We start from the raw sequence: 6,000 nt of genomic DNA, 5'->3' as shown, positions 1-6,000 counted from the left end.
GGTTGTGTGTCATACTTTCTCTGGTCAGCTATGGAAGCTTGTTCAACTTAGTTATTACCAAGAGACCCGGAGTCCATCATATTATCTATCGCACAGACTGTTGTTTGGTGACAGTCATACTTGTTAATTACAATTAGTAGAGCTTTGTACTTTTCATTCCTCATGTCAGTTTCTGTCCTACAGTCCATACTTTTTCTCTTCTCCAAGCTTCTTCCTTTATTTCCTTCTTCATTTTGTTCCCCCTCTCTCCATACTTTTCTCCTCAGCCAGATTTTTCTTTCAGCTTTATTATGTTCTCTGAACTGTCACAGGCAACCCCTTCATTCTTCCTTTATTCACTCACTCCATTTCGCCCAATGGCACCGGAGTCAGAGAGTTCAGAGAAATGGAAGGTCACAGTGGTGGTGGTGGTGGTGGGTGCTGGGAACCTCCTTGGTACAAGTGAGGTCTTGCAAATGGCTATTTCACTTTGTATCCTTCAAACAAAGAATAATGGAGTCCCGAGAAGTCACCATCATGGATCTAGATGTATAGACGGCATGTAAATTCCCTCTGGAGCTGGAGCTGTGAATTTAGGTCTTGCTTAGGTTTAAATCCAAGTTCAGGGCTCATTTCCCTCTTGAAATTATGATAACAGAGGAGTCATGGAGTCTCTTTAGAGCTAGTCTAATGGTCTTGACCTTTTCTGGGGTCAAAGTCTCCTTTGAGAGAGAATCTGCTGGAATTTTTGAACCTCTTCTCAGAAAAATGCACATGAACTCAAATTTTGGCTTATAATGTTAAGAAATCCCCTAAGGCCCATTCATAGGCTCTCCAGGAGCCCTTTGGCTGGAGGTTGAGCAATATAAATTTGGATTCCAATGGAAGCCTTGTCTACTTTGCCAAGCAGTTGGTTTTCGATAAGTTATAGGGTTGTGAATTGAGGCAGAACTTCATATTTCAGTAGCAGAGCTAAAATCTATGGTAGGAATTTTCTAGATTGAGGAGATATTGGTCAGGTTCTGCCTGCCCTATGAGTTGCCCACTTTCAAGGAAGACAAGGAGACTTCACCTTTCAGAGCCTGTCTTTTCCTGGCCCTTTGGAAACCTGGACATTTGAACTGCGTAAACTTCCAACTGGGCAGTGAGCTGAATGGAATAGTCATCGTGACATCTGTTGCTTTCTACAGCTTCCTGCTTTAGTCAGCTTCAGATTAATATCTATTTTGGGGGGGAGGAGTGGAGTAAGGAGGTCACTTTCTTTGTTCAAACTTTCTGACTCAAGGTTGCTTTTTCCACATGAAAAACAAATATGGGAGGGAAGAATCCAATTTATCCACTTTGGAAAATAATCTATTCCAGCAGTTTGAACTCTGGGGTCCATTTTATTTAACCACTATGGCCCCATGAATTATCATCTTGTGGTTTTATGTGAGTGGTGGTGCTTATGTTTTGCTTGTATCCTTGTTATAAATTTAATGCTTTCTAATGAATGAGCTTCTTTCTTTTCTCATCCCAATAGGTCCTCCGGGTTTTTAAGCAGAATCAAATTTGGAAGAGCAATTTACTCCATTCTCTGTTCCACTAGATGTTGTTTGGAATGGCTTTTTATCAATAAATTTAATTAACAGGTACCAAGAGCAGTTTTTGTGTGAAATCCTGGTTCAAAGAAGAGGGAGATAAAAAGAGCAGTATAAGACCCTTGCTATGCCTAAGGGGTGTGTGTGGTGTGTGTGTGTGTGTGTGTGTGTGTGAGAGAGAGAGAGAGAGAGAGAGAGAGGTGATGTTTGTGTGAGGGTGAGAAAATCACTAAAGAAGAGGAGAAAGTCACCATGTCTAGAGACTTGGCCCTATGCTAGCAGATAGAGATCTAATGTGCCCAGTCCAAAGGGGTTGAATGAAAGCCAAAAGTGCTGAGAAAGCTCAGTTTTACAGCAAGAGACACTCAGGATGTGAGATTGATGGTTGTACCAGTAACTCCTGACTCACTCGTTGGTGGCAGAGATCCCTATCGCTCTCCAGCTGGGAACACAGCAGGACCGGTTGAAGGTTTCTCAGGCTCACACTGAGCAGTGCTGAAGAAAGCAGAAGGTGACAGTGGCTAAATACCATTAAGGGACTTGGGGAACAGTGGAGGAGGAGCAGCAGGTGTGAGGGAAAATTGTAAGTTGCACGGAGCACATATTCTTAAAATTTACAAGTGATAGATTATTCATGCTTCACCAAGGGGAAGGTAATATCCTAGAACTTGGCACAATTGCCTTCAGTTATTGTCATCAAAACAATTATAGTTTTCTCCTTGTAACTGTCTACTAACATGGCACATTGTCCAAGTGAATTAGGTGTGCTTACATCCTGATTGCCAATGCCAGTGCCATGTGATTCATTCTGAGTATAGGAAGCAGTGTGGAAAAGACCTTCTCTCAGCTAAATAGCACAACTTTGGGATCTGAGATACTTAAAGAAAGTGATTTCCAGAAGATTTCTTTTTTAAAAAAAATATTTTATTTATTCATGAGAGACACAGAGAGAGAGGCCGAGACACAGGCAGAGGGAGAAGCAGGCTCCCTGCAGGGAGCCCGATGTGAGACTCGATCCCGGGACCCCAGGATCAAGCCCTGGGCCAAAGGCAGATGCTCAACCACTGAGCCACTCAGGCGTCCCTCTACAGTGAACATTTAACTTACTGTCCAAACTGGAACATGGGTTTGAATTTTTTTTTAATAGCCTAGACATTGGGAGAGTTGTTTTTAAAAAGGTTTTATTTTGAAAGACTGTGTACTCACGCCCAGTTGTAAGAAATAATACAGAGAGATCATTTATATCCTATCACCACCTCGGATGGTAACATCTAGCATAACTATACTACAGTGTTATAACCCGGAAACTGACATTGATACAATCGACCTTCCTGATTCAGATATCATCAGTTTTATATACAGTCCTCTGTGTGTGTGTGTGTGTGTGTGTGTGTTGTTCTGTGCAGTTTTATCAAATGTGTAGAATACTGTGACCACCACCACAATTAAGATACAGAAGAGGGACGCCTGGGTGGCTCACTGGTTGAGTGTCTGCTTTCAGCTCAGGTTGTGATCCTGGGGTCCTGGGATGGAGTCATGTAAAGGCTCCCCGCAGGGAGCCTGCTTCTCCCTCTGCCTATGTCTCTGCCGCTCTCTCTGTGTCTCTCATGCATAAATAAATAAAATCTTAAAAATATAAGATACAGAAGAACTCCATCATAAGAATCTGTTGTATTAACTTTTACCCTTGCCTCATCCCTGTACCCAAGCCCTGGCAATCACTAACCTCTATCTCTATAATTTTGTCACTTCAAAACTGTTATAGAAATGGAATCATGCAGGATATAACCTTTTGGAATTGCCCCCCCCACCATCCTGCATAATTTCCTTGAGGACCATTAATATTACTGCCAGTATGAGTAGTTTTTTTCCCCTTTTTATACCATTCCACAGTTTAAATGTACCATATTTTGTTTATTCATTAATCAGTTCATGAACTTTAAGTTGTTTCCAGCTTCGGGCTATTATGAATAAAGATGCTATGCTATGGCTATTTGAGTACAAGTCTTTGTGTGGACATAAGTTTTCATTTCTCTGGGATAAATGCCCAAGAATGTAATATCTGGGTTGTATAGTAAGCACATGTTTGGTTTTTTAAAGAAACTACCACACTCTTTTCCAGAGTGCCTGTACTATTTTACGTTCCCACCAGCAGGGTATGAGAGATCCAGTTTCTCTGCATTGTTGCCATCATTTGACGTGAGGACTATTTTTCTTTGAACGATCCTGATAAGTGTGTAGGGATATGCTCCCCAATCCTGTTCACGGCAACAATTGTTTTGTGGCCAGCGGGATCACCTCCCAGGCCCAAAGCTGATTGTGGTGTTGAGACTGATGATACCACACACATAGGAAGACAGTATGCAAAGAGTTCACGTAATATGGCTTTCTGTGGGGAGGGAAGGGCAGGTGCACAAGCCAATCCGGAGTGGCTTGAATAAAGAGAAAGACAAGTGGCTTTGGATTTTATTATGATTAGGGGCTGGGGTAAGGGTGGGAATGCCCAGGTGTGGGCAGGTTTTCATACTTTGATCTTCCCTGGAGGTGCCAAGGGGGACGAAGTGCCCACACTTCCTTATCAACATGCCCATATGTAGGTATGGCAAAAGAAGAGAAGGGCTAGGTATACCTGGAAGCTGTTAACAAACATCAAAAGTAGATTTAGACACTTTGTTACGAATTGCTTTTGAACATCTTTCAAAGATCAGTTGGACATATTCATGTTGGTCTAGTTCTGGTTTCCCTCTTCTTTTCCATTGTCCCATGTGTCTATTCGTCTGCATAGTACTTGTCTTGACTATGACACCTATATAGTAAGCCTTAGCATGGGTTAGAGTGGTTCTAGATGTGGGGCTCGATCTCCCGACCCTGGTATCATGACCTGAGCTGAAGCAGACACTTAAATGACTGAGCCACCCAGGTGCCCTTATACTGAATCTTTTTTTTTTAAAAAAAAAGTATGTTCCACTCCACATTGTTGGAGCCCAATACGGGGCTTGAACTCACAACCCTGAGATCAAGACATGAGCTGAGATCAGGAGTCGGATGCTTAACCGACTGAGCCACCCAGGTGCTCTACTATGTTGGGTCTTCCAATCCATGAACACAATATGTCACTCCTTTTATTTAGTTCTTCTTTAATTTCTTTCATCAACATTTTGTAAGTTTCAGGATACAAATGCTGTACATGTTTTATTAGATTCAGAAGTATTTTATTCTCTTTGGAGTTAAATCAAGACAAAAACTTAAAAATATTCAAGTGTTCTACTGGAAGGCTGGGATTGAGAAATACAGGCAATAATCAGAAGCAGATAATAAAATGGAAGTAGAGGCACTTGGGTGGCTCAGTTGGTTAAGTGTTTGCTTTTGGCTCAAGTGATGATCTCAGGGTGCTGGGATCAAGTTCCTCATTGGGTTCCCTGCTCAGTGGGTTGTCTGCTTCTCCCCATCACTCTCCCTCTGTGCTCTCTCTTTCCCAAATGAATGAATGAATGAATAAATAAATAAATAAATAAATAAATAAATAAATAAAATCTTAAAAAATACATTGGAAGTAGAAGCCCTAACATATCAATTATTACTTTAAATGTCAATAGTCTAAATACATCAATTAAAAACAGACTGGCAGAGTGGATTAAAAAACCCACGACCCAACTATATGTTGTGTATAAGAAACTCACTTTAAATACAATGACATAAGTGGGTTGAAAGTAAAAGGACAGAAGAAAGTGTGCCATGCAAATATTAACAACAAAGATAAAGCAGGAGTAGATATATTAAATGTCAGGTCAAGTGGGCCCCTGGGTGGCTCAGACGGTTAAGTGGCAGACAGTTGATCTCAGCTCAGATCTTAATCTCAGGGTAGTGGGTTCAAACTCTGCATTGTGCTCCATGCTGGGTGTGGAGCCTAGTTTAAAAAAATATATTAGGTAAAATAGATTTCAAAGCAAAGAAATGTCTCATGTAGTAGTGTATGAGATGCGTGGGTAGTGTGCAGAGTTGTCACTTTAACATGTGTTTAAATGTAAAAAATGGCAATTCTTTACAGATGCAATATAACAAACACCTCCTTTTTATGTACAGCTTGCAGCTTGCTGGTGGAACCAAGTTCTCTCAGACTCCATTAGTTAGAGATTGCTAACCCTTGGTGTTTGGTGATCTATTTGATGCAAGTCCAGTGCTGGTCAGTGTACCAGCCAATTATGCTGTGACCCATGCCACAATTGAGATGCATAAAGTTCAAGCCCCATGTGGGGGAGGGGGTATCCCTGCTCAGCAGGGAATCTGCTTCTCCCTCTCCTTCTGCCCCTACCCCTGCCCCTACTCCTGTGCACATGTGAGGGCCGCTTGCGCACACACCCACACACTCTTTCTCTCTCTCAAATAAATAAATAAAATATTAAAAAATAATTCTTAGACAAAAAGATGCATTAAGTTGCCA

The 6,000-nt window shown here is 41.5% G+C and overlaps 1 pseudogene; it reads left to right on the top strand.

Moving 5' to 3' along the window:
• Positions 1-356: 356 nt before the first annotated feature.
• LOC144308929 (glutathione S-transferase Mu 1-like) overlaps positions 357-6,000 on the top strand; it is a 60,308-nt pseudogene continuing 54,664 nt past the window's right edge.

This window comes from Canis aureus, chromosome X (genome assembly GCF_053574225.1).
Source record: "Canis aureus isolate CA01 chromosome X, VMU_Caureus_v.1.0, whole genome shotgun sequence".
Classification (NCBI taxonomy): Eukaryota; Metazoa; Chordata; class Mammalia; order Carnivora; family Canidae; genus Canis; species Canis aureus.
The sequence above is the reverse complement of the archived record's forward strand: the minus strand, read 5'-3'. Positions and strand labels throughout refer to the sequence as shown.